We start from the raw sequence: 16,088 nt of genomic DNA on the forward strand, positions 1-16,088 counted from the left end.
AGAGGTGGTCACAAAGCCCAGCTGGTAGCTCCATGTTACCAGATCACAGAACACAGCTAGAAGCTCCACTTGACCCTATACCCTAGGTCCCAAAGAGGCCCAGCCCAACACAGAGTCCAACAGCAGGATCTGCCTGCCCATGGTGGCTACCATCTGCCCTATCCAGAATCCCAGGCTAAATACTAAAGATCTATCACCAGCAAAGAACACTTGCAAAAGCCGAGAGATTTGTCTGTTTCCTCAAATGCTCAGATACCAACACAAGGACACAAGAATTATGAAGAATCAGAGAAATATGACACTAACAAAAGAACCAAATAAAGTTCCTAATAAAAGACCTCAAAGAAATGGTGATCTAGGAAATGAAGGACAAAGAATTTGGAATAAGCCTCAAAGTACAAATAAAAAATCAAATGAAATTTGACAATAATTTAGGAAAGTACAAAGGTGGACAAAGAAATAGAAACAATAAAATAAAACAAACAGAAATCACAGAAATAAAGAATACAATACTAATTGAAAAATTCAGTAGAAAGCTTCACTCATAGACTTGAATCAAGCAGAAGTACTGGGCTCACAGATAGGACATTTAAAACTATCCAGTCAGAAGAGTAAAAAGAATAAAAGAAGAAGAATGAAGAGGGACTATAGGAATTATGGGACACAATCAACCTTTGTATAACAGGAGTTGAAAAAAGAAGACAGAAAAAGACCCCGAAAACATATATAAGGAAATAACGGCTGAAAATTACCCATATATGGGGAAAGATGCTAACATCCAAGTACAAGAAGCTCAGAGGCCTCCAATCAAAATCAAATCAATGAGGAGTTCCCCAAGGCACATAACCTATCAAAAATAAAAAATAGAATTCTCTAAACACCAAGAGATAAGAAATATATTATATACAAAGGAGTTCTAATACAGCTATCAGCAAATTTCTCTGCAGAAACCCTGCAGGTCAGGAGAGAGTAGCATGACATATTTAAAGTTTCAATAGGAAAAAACAAAACAAAACAAAACCTGCCAACCAGAAATACGTTACCTAGCAAAGCTGTCCTTCAGAAATGGGGGAGAAATAAAAACTAAGGAAGTTCACCATCACTAGGTCTGCATTATAGAAATTGCTAAAAGGAGTTCTTAAAGCTGATGAAATGCTGATCATTAATAACATAAAACATAGGAAAGTAAAATAGTTGATGGTATAAATAATACAGTCAAATTCAAAATATTCTGATACTGTAAGGGTGGTACATAAAGCAATTTATCTCTAATATGAGGGTTAAAAGACAAAACTATTAAAAACAACGGCAGTTTCAATAAATTGTTAAGTGATACAAATTACAAAGAGATGTAAATTTTGACATCAAAATCATAAAATGAGTAAAAGTGTAGTTTTTGTATGCAGTTAAAGTGAAACTGTTATCAGTTTAGAATAGCCTGTTAACAGTATAAGAAGTTTTACATAAGTCTCATGGTAACCATGGAGCAAAAACCTAAAGTAGTTGCACAGAACACTATAAGATTCAAAGCATACCAACACAGAAAACTGTCTAATTTTAAAGGACAGCAAAAGAGAAAGAAACAAAAGATCTATAAAATAACCAGAAAACAAATTACAAATTGGCAAATCCTTTCCTATCAATAATTACCATCAATTAAATTCTCTAATCAAAAGACACAAAGTGTCTGAATAGCTAAAGAAGAACAAACAAGACCCAAATATATGCTGCTTACAAGAGACTCACTTTACTAGTAAAGATGCGTATTGAGCCATCAGTTTCCAACCCTTTTGGCACCAAGGATCAGTTTCATGGAAGACAATTCGTCCATGGACAGGGGTTGGGGGGTGGTTCCAGATGATTTAAGCACGTTACATTTACTCTGCAGTCAAACCACTCTGTTAATGATAATTTGTATTTGCAGCTGCTCCCCAGCACTAGCATCACTGCCTCAGCCCTACCTCAGATCATCAGGCATTATACTCTAATAAGGAGTGCGTAACCCAGACCCCTTGTGTTCGCAGTTTACAGTAGGGTTCCTGCTCCTATGAGAATTTAGTTTCCCAGCTTCCTAAAAAGGAAGGAAGAAAAAAAAGAAGAGACTCTAATACAGCTGCTGATTTGACAGGAGGCAGAGCTTATGCAGTGATGCAAGCAATAGGAGTGACTATAAATACAAATGAAGCTTCACTTGATTGCTCACTGCTCACCTCCTGCTGTGTGGCCCACCTCTTAACAGGCCACAGACCAGTACCAGTCCATGGCCTGGGGTTTGGGAACCACAGGCATAGAGCTGGATGGACATGGTGGCTCATGCCTATAATCCCAGCACTTTGGAAGGTCAAAGCAGGAGAATTACTTGAGTCCTAGAGTTCGAGACCAGCCTGGGCAACATAGTGGGACCCCATTTCTACAGAACAACCACAAAAAAGTTAACCAGGCCCGGTGGCACATGTTTGCAGTCCTAGCTACACAGAAAGCTGAAGCAGGAGGGTAGCTTGCGCCCAGGAGTTCAAGGCTGCAGTAAGCTATGATTATACCACTACCCTCCAGCCTGGGTAACAGAGTGAGACCCTGTCTCTTAGGGGGAAAAAAGATACAATGGACTAAAAGTGAAGGAATTGAAAAAAATATACCATGCAAATAGAACCAAAAGAGAACAGGTGTAGCTATATTTATATCAAATAAAAACTTTTACCAGCTATAGTTTATCGAAACAATAAAAAGAAGCATAAGCTGTCATTATATAATGATAAAAGGGTCAATTAATCAAAATGATATAAAAATTGTGAATGTATATGCACCTGTCATGGGAGCACCTAAGTATATAATTATTAAGTGATCTGAGATAAACTGCAATACAATAGCAGTAGAGGACTTCGATATCCCACTTTCAACAAGATAGATCATCTAGACAGAAAATTAATAAGGACACAAGGGATGTGAATAACATCTTAAACCAAATGGTCCCAATAGAGATACCAGAACATTTCAACCAAAAGCAACAGAATACACATTCTCTTCAAGTAGACATGGAACATTCTCCAGGATAGATCATGTAAAACAAGTCTCAACAAATTTAAGAGGATTGAAAACATATCAAGTATTTTTTCTTTCACATCTCTGTGGCTGTCTCCAAAAAAAGAAAAGTATCTTTTCCAATCACAATGGCATGAAAGTAGAAATTAATAACAGAAGAAATCTTGGAAAATTCATAAATATGTACAAATTAAACAATATGTTTCTGAATAATCAATAGGTCAAAGAAATAAAAAAGGAAATTAAAAAAATACTATGAGACACATGAAAATGGAAACACAACATACCAAAACTTAATGCATGCAGCAAAAGCAGTTCTAGTGAGGAACAATGTATGCCATTGTAACAATGAATGCCTATATCAAAAACAAAGAAAGACTGTAAACAATCTAACATTACATCTCAAGGAACTAGAAAAAGAACTAAGCCCAAAGTTAGCAAAGGAAAGGAAATAAAAATCAGAGCAGAAATAAATGAAATAGAGGGAAAAAAAATCAAAATTAGGAGATTTTTAAAAATATATATATATAATCAACAAACTCTTACCTAGACTAAGAAAAAAATATTCAAGATCAGAAATGGAAGAGAAGGCATTACACTGATACCACAGAAATACAAAAGATCATAAGAAAGACTATGAACAACTATATACCCAAAACTGGATAAGCTAGAAGAAATACATAAATTCCTAGACACATACAAGCTACCAAGACTCATCAAAAAGAAGTAGGAAATCTGAATAGATCATTTAACAAGAAAGGAGACTGAATCAGTAATTAAAAAATAAAAGGTCTCCCATCAAAGAAAAGACAACAATTTGATGGCTTCACTGCTGAAGCCTACCGAACATTTAAAGAATATGAATCCTTTTCAAACTCTTGCAAAAATTTAAGTGAAGGGAGTACTTCCAAGCTCATATAACAAGACCAGTATTACACTGATACCAAAGCCAGATGAGGACAATACAAAAGAAAAATTACAAACCAATATCCCTGATGAACACAGATGCAAAAATCCTCAACAAACACTAGCAAACCAAATTCAACAACGCATTAATACAATCATTTACGTAGGGCATGGTGGTGTGCACCTGTAGTCCAGCTACTCAGGAGGCTGAGGCAGGAGGCTTGCTTTAGCCAGCAGTTTGAGACCAGTCTGGGTTGCAAGTGAGACCCTATCTCAAAAAAAAAAAAAAAAATTCACCATGATCACGTGGGATTTATCCATGGGATGCAAGGATAGTTCAAATATATGCAAATGAATATGTGCTATGGATAATGTGATACACTATATTAATAGAAAGAAGGATTAAAAACCATATGATTATCTTTATGGGATGCAGAAAAAGCATTTGTCAAAATTCTTCACTCTTTCATGATAAAAGCTCTCAACAGATTAGGTATAAAGGGAATATCCTCAACATAACAAAGGCCATAAATGACAAGCCCATGACTAGCTAACATCACACTCAATGGTGAAAAATTAAAAGCTTTTCCTCTAAGATCAGGGACAAGACAAAGTTGCCTACTCTCACCACTTCTTTTCAACACATAGCACTGTAAGTCCTAGCCTGAACAATCAGGCAAGAGAAAGAAATAAAAGGCATCCTAATATAGGAAAGAAAGAAGCAAAACTGTAGATCACATGATCTTTCATAGAAAATCCTATAGACACCACCAAAAACTGTTGGAACTGACAAACAAATTAAGTTGTAGGATACAAAAATCAACATATAAAAAATCAGTAGCATTTTTGTATACTAATAACAAACTCTCCAAAAAGGAAATTAAAAAAAAATCCCATTTATAATAGTGACAAAAAAATAAATAAATAAATACTTAGGTGTAAATCCAAGGAAGTGAAAGATCAGTATACTGAGGTGGTGAGGGTAGAATGATGAGGGGTTGGGCATGAGGCTTGGGTTTCTTCCAGTTTTCTAAGGCCTCAAAAACCAGTGGGCCTAACTGGAGCCTGTGGAGGCCAAACCTACTGCCCAAGCTTTCCTCTCTGCATTGTAGCCCATTTTCCCTTTCCCTTCCACATTTGGCCACAGGGTGAACAGTCTCAGTCCCTTCTGGTTTCCACAGTTAGTCAGTCACAAAACGAATGATCTGCACCTGGGGAGCCCTTTCCTGAAGCCCCTTATTTACCCAAGCCCATGGAGCCCCACAGATTTTCCAGATTTTCTGGGCCTAGGACACACTCGCTGTAAGCTTTGCCTTTAAGTCAGCTTGCACCCACCCCACCAACGGATTTCTTTCCCTTTCTGTGGGTCATCTAGGGCCTGCCACCAATTGAATTGGGCCCCAACTTTTTTAGCATACTCCCAGCTTAAGATTGTAATGAGTATTGCTGTCCTGCCCCTTTGCACACTGGAGGATGCAATAAATCATATACCCATTCATTCTAGTTGAATATCAAGCTCCACATTAAAATATTACTTCTTTCTCCAAAAAAAGTATACAATTATGATTTATCAACTATTAATAATAATAAAGAATAAGAAGTAGAGGCTGGGCATGATGGGTCACACCTGTAATCCTAGCACTCTGGGAGGTCGGGCAGGACGCTTGAGGTCAGGAATTCAACACCAGCCCGAGCAAGAGTGAGACCCCATCTCTACTAAAAATAGAAACAATTAGCTGAGCAACTAATAACAGAAACAAAAAATTAGCTGGGCATGGTGACAAATGCCTGTAGTCCCAGCTACTTGGGAGGGTGAGGCAGGAGGATCACTTGAGCCCAGGAGTTTGAGGTTACTGTGAGCTAGGCTGATGCCATGGCACTCTAGCCCAAGCAACAGAGTGAGACTCTGTCTCCAAAAAAAACAAAGGTGATGTCACCTATGATTGGACAAGTTTAATTATCAAATGCAATATCAATTATTTGGTAAGCTAACGTACAGAATTTCTTTTTCAAAAATACTGCTAGAGTACAACAGAAAATTGCCATTTCACAAAATAGGTGATGTGTATGTCTGAAAACACTCAGTGAAAAGTCATGTCAGCTTCTTCAATCAATAAAATTCTTAATGGTCTTTATAAAGTTTTTATTTATTTGTTTGTTTGTTTGTTTAATTTCCTGAGTTTAGGAGACAATCTGGAGAGAACAAAGGAGCTAGATTTCTCAGGACAGAGTAACAGAAAGGAGAGAGTAGTGTAAGGAGAGAATTCCAAAGATTTGCAGGATATCTCCCAAGTACTCAGTTGAGTACTGGGTAGGACATGTGTGTCAAAATAATACCTGAGCTGGTGAAAGAATCGTCCAAAAACAATTACAGTAGTGTTTATCAAACTTTTTTCCTTATTACTCATTTTAGATAATTTTTTTCCTAATCATTTCCCCGGGAAATTTTAATGCCAATGTACTTCTAATTTATGTACTTTGGCCCTTTGGAGGGATACAACTTATAGGAATATGTAAGATTAGTCTCACCCATACAAGCCCACAAAGAATCTATTTGTGCTCAACTGGGACTGATACCACCTCCAATGAGAACGCATGGATCACAGGGAACAAAGTGCCCTGTTCTAATAAGCTAGGCAGAGAAAACTCTTAATACCTGGAGCATGGGGTAGACTACTCAGAAGAAACTTGTTTCAGTAGTGGAGAATAATTAGGCTATTTTTTTCTCCCCCCCCCCCTTTTTTTTTTCTGTTTAAAGAGAAAGGGTCTTGCTCTGTCACCCAGGCTGGAGTGCAATGGCATAATCATAGCTCACCGTAAGTCTGAATTCCTGGGCTCAAGTCACTCTCCTGCCTCAGCCTCCTGAGTAGCTGAGTCTACAGGTGTGCACCACCGTGCCCTACTAATTTAAAAAAAGGTTTTTGTAGAGACAGGGTCTGGGTACGTTGCACAGGCTAGTATCTAACTCCTGGCTCAAGCAATTCTCCCTCCTAAGCCTCCCAAAGTGTTGGGATTACAGATGTAAGCCACCGTGCCTGGCCAATTCAGCTATTTAGGTTAAATAAAATAATACTTACATTAGGATAAGTTATAAAATGCAGATAAATCTGATGAGACATACACAACGAAACTACAAAATACTGGTGAGAAAAATTAATGAACCTTATATCATATACAAATATTAAGTCACAATATGACTCTATATTTATACATGTGAACCCTGAAAGAGCCAATCCTTCAAGATGGGGCCTGAATTCAAACTAGAGCTTAGTGGCCATTTGCTGATTGGAGATTACACATATACTCTGTATTCCCAGAATATCTCCCTATTTGCTTAACTTTGAGACTTTCATAGTTGTCTGTTCCTATTTATGCTGCCTGAATCAGCCAACAGAGACTGTGACATGTGTCAAAACATCAGAACTCAAAAAGCACCAACCAGTCAGGACCAAGCAAATTTGCATGCCTCCTTTGCATAAGACGACCAGAGTGGGAACACAGACCAGAACTTTATAAAAGATAAACTGATAAACTCTCTCTTTGTTCTCTCTGAATGCACCTTTGTTTTGTACTGAAGGACGCCTCTCCCAGATTTGCAAAATGTTCAGTGGAATAAAATCTCTCTCCTTTTTAAAAGAAATTCCTTTTCAGTGGATGTGTTAACAATTGTGAAACTTAAAACTTCTAGAAGGTCTGAGAAAAACTATGTGACAATGGGATATAAATTTTTTAGATAAAACACCAAAACCAAGATCCATAAAAGAATAAATTGTTAAATTGGATATCATCAAAACAAAAACTTGAGCTCTTCAAAAACACTAAGAGAACAAAAACCCAAAAGAACTTGTATGGACAACATCTAAAGAACTCTGAAAACTCAAGAAAACAATTTAAACACCTAGCAAAAAATACTTGAAAAGACATTTCTCTAAAGATGATACATGGATTGACAAGAAGATCATGAAAAGATGGTCAACATCATTAGTCATTACAGAAATACAAATTAAATCACAAAGAGATACTGCTGTAATTAAAATGTTATACAAAATAAAATACAAAATATTGGTGAGAATGTGCAAAAACTAGAATTCTTATATCCTGCTGAGAATGTAAAATGGCACAACCAATTTGGAAAAACACAGTTGGACAGTTTCTTAAAAAGTTAAACATGCACATACCATATGGTCCAGCAATTCCACTACTAGATATTTACCCAAGAGAAAGGAAAGCACATGTTCATACAAAGCCTTCTAAACAAATGTTCAGAGTAAGTTTATTTCTAATAGATAAAAAAGAGAAACAATCCAAATGCTTATAAGAGGCGTAGATAAACAAATTATGTATATCATTACAATGGAATACTACCCAGCAACAGAAAGAACTGTTAAAACACACCACAGATAGATGAATCTCAAAATAATTACGCTGAGTGAAAAAAGGAGAAGATATATTTGAAGCAATAATGACTGAAAACTTGCCCAACTGAATGTCAGACACCAAATCAGATCCAGGAGAAAACTAAGAAAAATGTTCCCCTATATACATCTGGGCATATCATATTTAAATTGCAAAAAATTGAGAGAGAAACAAAAAACCCTGAAAGAAGCCAGAGGAAAAAAACACTTTGTCCATAGCGGAGCAATGATAACAATTACTTCTGACCTCCTCAGGAACAATGGAATCAAGAAGAATGTGGAGTGAAATTGCTTTAAATAAAGCACTGAGAAAAAAATACCACCAACTTAGAATTCTGTATCCTGCAAAACTGTCTCCAAAAAGTTAAGTAGAAATACTATCTCAGACAAACAAAAATTGAGAGAATTTGTTGCCAGTTGAACTGCCTCACACGAAATCTTAACAGAAGCTCTTTAGAGAGAAGAAAATGTTATAGTCAAATTTGGTTCTACATAAAAAGGAAGAGCTCTGGAGAAGGAATAAGTGAAGGTGAAATAAATAATTTGCTTATTCCTAATTGATCTAACAGATAAGTTTGTTCAAAATAATAGTAATACAATTCAGTAAGCTCATATATAAGTGAAAAGAATGACAGCAATGATAAAAAGGAATGAGAAGGAAGAATTAGCATTATTTTGTTGAATTTTTAAGTCCTTGTACTACTCATGAAGAAGTATAGTGTTATTTTAAAGTAGACTTCTATAGATATAAATGTATATTATAAACTGTAGGGCAACCACTAAAAAAATTTAAAAAGAGATATAACTGATATCCTAAAAGAAAATAGAATCACATGAAATGCTCAATTAAAACCACAAAAAGCAGAAAAAGAACAGAAGACAAAATAGGGACAAAAGAACAATGGCAACAAATATAATACAAAATAGTACCCAAATGATAAACTGTAATCCAATTGTAACAATAATCACTTTGAATGTCAATGGTCCAAACACAGTAATTACAAGGCAAAGATTGTCAGGCTGGATCAAAAAACAATATCCAACTATATGTTGTCTATAAGAAATCCATTTTAAATATAAAGACAGGTTAAAAGTAAATGGATGGAGAGGATTCTGGGAACATGCAGGACTGAAAAGCACAAGGAATCTGTCTCCCCAACTAGAAAAGAATTGTATGGGCACAATCTGCCCAAAGTAACTATTTTGAAACTCTGTCTACTGAAGGCTTGAAACTTTCAGGGAAAGATTTACAGGGGTAAATCATGATTTATTTTGGTCATGATAAATTGTGACTAATTTCAGTCAATTTCAGCTCTTAGCACAGTAGCAGCTAGGGATCCTGCAACCCTCAGCCCCATGGCAGGCACCTGTGCCCCAAAACCATAAAAACATAAAACCATAAAACTCCTAGAAGATAATATAGGAGAAAACCTAGATGACCCTGGGTTTGGTGATGACTTTTTAGATATATCAGAGATATATCAAATAAAGAACTATTATCCAAAATATACAAAGAATTCTTAAAACTCAACAATAAGAACACAAAACAACCTGCTTAAAAAATGGGCCAAAGACTTTTAACAGATACTTCAAAGAAGTATACAGATGGCATATATGAAAAGATGTTCCACATCATATGTCATCAGAGAAATGCAAATTAAAATAATAACGAGATATCCCTACACATCTATCAGAATGGCCAAAATCCAGAACACTGACAACATCAAATGCTGGTAAGGATGTGAAGGAATAAGGGGGCTTTCATTCGTAGCTGGTGTGAATACAAATTGGTATACAGTCACTTTGGTAATTTCTTACAAAACTAAACATACTCTTGTCTTATGATCCAACAGTCATGCTCCTTGATCATACCCAAAGAAGTTGAAAATTTATGTCCCCACAAAACCTGCACATGGATGTTTATAGTAGCTTTATTCATAATTGCCAAAACGTGGAAGCAACCAAGATGTCTCTCAGTAGGTGAATGGATAAACTGTGGTACATCCAGGCAATGGATTATTATTCAGCATTAAAAAGAAATAAGCTATCAAGCCATTAAAAGACACAGAAAAAAATTAAATGCATATTAATCAGTGAAAGAGAACAGTCTGAAAAGGCTACATACTATGATGCCAACTATATGACATCCTGGAAAAGGCAAAACCATAAGGACAGTAAAAAGATCAGTAGTTGCCAGGAATTGGAGGGAGAAATGAACAGGCAAAGCATAGAGCATTATTATAGCAGAAACTACTCTGTATGAAACTATAATGTACCACTCTATTGGGGAACGTTGATAATAGGGGTGGCTATGCATATGTGGGTAGCTGGGGGGGTGGTTATGGGAAATCTTTGTATCTTCCTCTCAATTTTGCTGTGAATCTAAAACTGCTCTACAACATAAAGCCTATTAAAAAAGAAAAGCTAGACAAAAAAGGACATATTATAAAATTTCATTTATATAAATCTCTAGAAAATACAAACTATAGTTACATAAACCAAGTCAGTGTTATCAGGGGAAGGGAGGAAGGAAGGTATTCCAAAGGGGCAAATGGAATCCTTTGGGAGTGACAGGAATGTAAACTATCTTGATTGTGGAGATGGTTTCACAGATACATGCATATATCAAAACTTTGAAATTGTACACTTTAAATATATGCAATTTATTATGTCAATTATATCTCAATAAAAGTGTTAAAAAAATAGGCTGAGGTGCTGAGACCTTTCAGATCATAGTAACTTCAGTTCAGCCTGAAATTTAGGCTGAACTGGCACATAATTTATGATATTTTTGCTAAACTAAATAACTATCACTATCAACATATTACTATAAATATAAATAATTATCAGTATTTCTAAGTATGCAAGTATTGATACTTGATCTCTATAAAAATGCCATTACTTACCCACCACCAATTTGTATATAAAAGACCCATAGTCTATCTGGGAAGTTGATAATAAACTTAATAATTCACAATAAATACAAACATTCTAAAACTTCTGCTTGTCCACTGAAACAGAATTTTTGTTTACTTAGTGAAAATATCCCATTTATTACCAGTGAACAAGATTAATTACAATTCAAATGCTAAGGTACTAAATAAATTTTAGTATAAATACACAATAAAATACTATGTAGCTATAAAGAATGAGGAAGGTCCCTATAGACTAATATGGAGTGACTCCTAAAATATACTGGGGATGGAAAAAGGAAAATGGAGAACACACATATAACACGGTAACTAAAAAATACATGAGTGGAATATAAAAATAAGTCATCATCAGTTTCTAGCTGCAAAAACTGCTGGTTCTAGTGGATAACACCTTCTTTGTTTCAGGACCACCATCACAGTCATTTAGTCACAATAACATACACTCATTTATTGACCTTGGAGGAAACCTGAACATTGACGAAGAAAATTTAAAACTTTAAAGCTGGAATCTAGAGGCACTGCGTACAGGTGGTGAGAGGTGTTATTTCTTTCCTGATAGAAACAGTTATTTCTTCTCCTATGCCCCCCCTTCCACTCCATGTTCCATATAAACCAGTTGGGAGCTGGGTGGATACACCTGACATGGGGATACAGGGCTATGGGGTCCAATATTAATTGCTGTGAATAGCTATAAGAGAAGGCCATGTACACACGTATGGTTGTAGGACAGAGTGCGCACATAACCTCAAGTAATGAGTGAAGAGGTTTTAAGAGCTCAGAAACATCAACAGCTTGTTATACTAACAGCCAGCAGAAGAGACATGTGGCCACCAAGAAAGATTTGCTGGTGAGTACACCTCCTGCTCATTTTCAGAAAAAGCTAAAGAACTCTGAAAAATGAGAGTAAGCAGCACTCAGGAAACCTGTGGAAACTTAGAGTTTACTATGATACATTAAGTGCCAACGATATTATTATAATAAAAATGAAAAGTAATGATACTAGACATATATATGTATGTACATATTCATGAATATATTTGCTGAGCACTTCATCTGAAAAATGATCCCAGAAAGCACTTTTGAAAACTTAAGGGATGATGATAAATTGAAGAACTACTTTGGCAAAAGCAATCCCAAAACATTCTTAAATGATAAAGTACATATAAATCCAGAAGCCAATAAATAATATACGAGGCAGCATTGTCAAAAAAAAATATTAAGTTATATGATACAGTTAAGATCTATTGCCTAGTTCTTAAATCAACTCTTTTGAGTTTAAAAAGGGTCACTCAAAATCTAAGCCTTCCTTTGTTTAAACACTAAAAACAGTTTGGCTGGATTATAATTATCCCTAGTGTAATACTACTTTGAATGTTTTTTTTATCCACCAAAAAAATATGGCACTAAGGGAGTCTTGGATATTCACTTGTTTCCAATGCTAAAAATTTAACAGCGTTTGGTATTATGAAAATTAGGATTACATTTGTATCATAGCTTAAAAGACAGGGGTCCATAGGGCATAGACATAACTTTTAGGGGGGAAAATCCATATATGAACCATGATTTCTTTGTAGTATTATTTAGCACAAGAAAAAATATTTCCTCTCAACGATATGCTTTATTTCCCCAATTACTGTTGAGTCTGACAACAGTTCATATTACTGTTCTACTATACTTACGGATCCTGCAGATGTTACAGCCTTTGTGAATTTTAGTTTTGTCACCTATTAATAGCATGGAAATGTTAATCTACTAACTTTACAAGATTGTACTATGAGTTAAACTGAGTAACATAAAAAGGCTTATGCATGTATGTCTATCTCAGAAGTATTAATTTCTATCACTCTAGATTTAAAAAAGATTCTACTTACAGGCCGGGCGCGGTGGCTCACGCCTGTAATCCTAGCACTCTGGGAGGCCGAGGCGGGCGGATTGCTCAAGGTCAGGAGTTCGAAACCAGCCTGAGCAAGAGCGAGACCCCATCTCTACTATAAATAGAAAGAAATTAATTGGCCAACTAATATATATATATATAATTAGATGGGCATGGTGGCACATGCCTGTAGTCCCAGCTACTCAGGAGGCTGAGGCAGGAGGATTGCTTGAGCCCAGGAGTTTGAGGTTGCTGTGAGCTAGGCTGACGCCACGGCACTCACTCTAGCCTGGGCAACAAAGCGAGACTCTGTCTCAAAAAAAAAAAAAAAAAGATTCTACTTACAGAAAATAGTATTCTTATAAAAAAGAAATGTGGTATCATTAATATTTCACACTGTTATTATTTGGGTTCCATTACATGGCATTAAGTTCTAGTAAATCCTAAGGAAAGATATTTAATTATTACTTTGGCCATATAAATCCACAAACACAAATAGTCAAGGTCATTCAAGGTCATTTAGAATTTTTATAGCACCCTAAATTTGGGGTGGGGAAAGACCCTGAAAATAATTTAACTCTATACATTTATGACAAAATAAAAATGAGTGCTGAAGCAGTTAAATGGATCTGCTCAAGCTGTATAGCTAATAAGGCTAAGAAATATGAAAACCAACTGGGCACAGTGGCTCACCCTTGTAATCCCAGCACTGTGGGAGGCTGAAGCACGAGGATTGCTTAGGGTCAGGAGTTTGAGACCAGCCTGAGCAAGAGAGAGACCTTATCTCTACAAAAAACAGTAAAACTAGCAAGGCACGGTGGTATGTACCTGCACTCCCAGCTACTTGGGAGGCTGAGGTATGAGATCACTTGAGTCCAAGAGCTTGAGGCTGCAGTAAGCTATGATAACACCACTGCACTCTATCCTGGGCAACAGAGCAAGATCTGGCCTCAAAAAACAAAACAAAAAAAAGCACAAAAATGAAATGTGAAAACCTAGGCTCTTCAATTTATAGTCTAACTGTTCATTACATCAAATATACCACTTTACATTTCAAAAATTGATTATATTTCCCCTTCTGGGTTTATAGTGCTTTTTCCACATCCAAGGTGACATATTTTTCTGAAAGTTTGCTGTATCACTATTTTTAGGCAACCAATAATCTTCCTCTGTTAGGTTACCTATCCAAACAACTATTTTCTCTTTCTTGCTTCCTATGAAAATCCTGATTTACTCCTGGCAATATAGTCAATGAAGATGAACCCTTATTCCTGCTCCAAGGGATGAACCAGGTGATGAACCACGAATGATCTAGCAAAAAGCTAATCCCATTCTACTTTGCTGGAGGATTAATTTAGATTGATTCTGTAACCAATGGAACATCAGGAAGAAGTTTTATGAGGATTCTGGAAAAGAGGTTTTTCATGGTTTAAAAAAAAAAGGAAATGTATAGTAGTCCTCTTTCCACTTTCGTTAGCTGTTTGACATAGCTACATGATGTCAAAAGTCATCTCTTTACTCTGAGGAGAAAGCCAAGAGTCTCACAGAGAAGCTCTGACATTTCTATCTTAACCCACTCGTAAATGGGAATCATTACACAAGCAACAAACCTCTATTTAGTCAGGTAGTCAATTATTTGTGACCCAAAGCCTCCAAATAGAAAACTCCAGTATTTTCTAGTGAAATCATCTTACCTAATTTCTACAACAGAAGGCTTTTCCTCATACAAAGCAATATAATCTTTAAAATTAGAGTTTTGTTAAAAATCAGCTGTGTTACAAGAAAAATGCTGTTTAATGGTTTACAAAATTCAAAACTTCAGGATTTGACTAAAGGAAAGAATCTAAAATTAAATAATAACTATTTAACAATATAGAAACAAATCTGAACTGACATCCATTCTAAAAGTTTATTAAAAACTTCAAAAAACATATGAAAAAGATGATTTTCAAAGTCAGATGTTATTTTTCAAATACTTGCATAAACTTATTTTAGAAAAACTGTACATCATACTGACAAAACTTAACAATATTTTATTATCCATTATAAGTCAGTAGAATTTACATGACAAATCAGTGTAAGTTTCACTCCAAACACCCAGTGCTTCTTAAAATGCCACATGATTTCCTTATCATGGAGGACAAAAACATAAAAAATCTGCCATCTTAAATTAGAAGAACGACTAAAATTTTAACAAATCTTAACATTATGGCAATACTTTCAACTACTAAGAGTCACAAGGCGAATGGCCTAAAAGCAATCATAAAATTATCTATCAAAAACCTGTCTGTTATGGCACAAGACAACTGTCAAAAAGTTACCCTCAAGAAGGTGCTACTGATGAATAAAGTGATGCTCAAAATAACTCTGAATAATTTTTTAATAAATTTAGTATAATTTGATTAATAACAGAAAAGCAATGTTGATTAAAATAAACTTTGTAATGATGGGGAAATTAGTCACGGTAAGTGGGATCACATATCAAACTTCCTCATGAGGATAAAATTTGTTACTACTATTAAAATAAAACAAAAACAAAAACCTCTATAGAGTTAAACAGAACAGAAAGCCTGTTTTCCATGTTTTCATAAATCTATACCCCTGTAGCTTTTTCTGTTCTAAGAAAAGTAGACTCTCCGGGACACCCTGGGTAAAATGATCCATTTCAAATAAATAAATCCTGAATTAGGTACATGTTTCCAACTAAATATAAACTTAAAAGCAATTCATTTAGAAAAGGTTTAAGAAAAAAAATGTAATGATAGCATTTTGGTCAGTACCCAATTTTAGAATTAACCATTTCAGCCAACAATTAAAATCTATTCAACATAATCCACTTTTTAAAAATAAGGTAAAAACTTTCTATATCTACTTAACATTAAGTAGTCATAGTAGTATTGTATAAAAATAAAGAGGAAAGAT

At 35.4% G+C, this 16,088-nt stretch overlaps 1 protein-coding gene across 5 annotated transcripts in view; it reads right to left on the reverse strand.

Annotated features, from left to right (window-relative positions):
- The window catches only part of ANKRD28 (ankyrin repeat domain 28), a 180,690-nt gene that overhangs the window by 99,254 nt on the left and 65,348 nt on the right, over positions 1 to 16,088 (reverse strand). The gene's annotated exons all lie outside the window — the stretch shown is intronic.

The sequence above is a fragment of the Microcebus murinus genome, chromosome 1 (assembly GCF_040939455.1).
Source record: "Microcebus murinus isolate Inina chromosome 1, M.murinus_Inina_mat1.0, whole genome shotgun sequence".
NCBI classification, from domain to species: Eukaryota; Metazoa; Chordata; class Mammalia; order Primates; family Cheirogaleidae; genus Microcebus; species Microcebus murinus.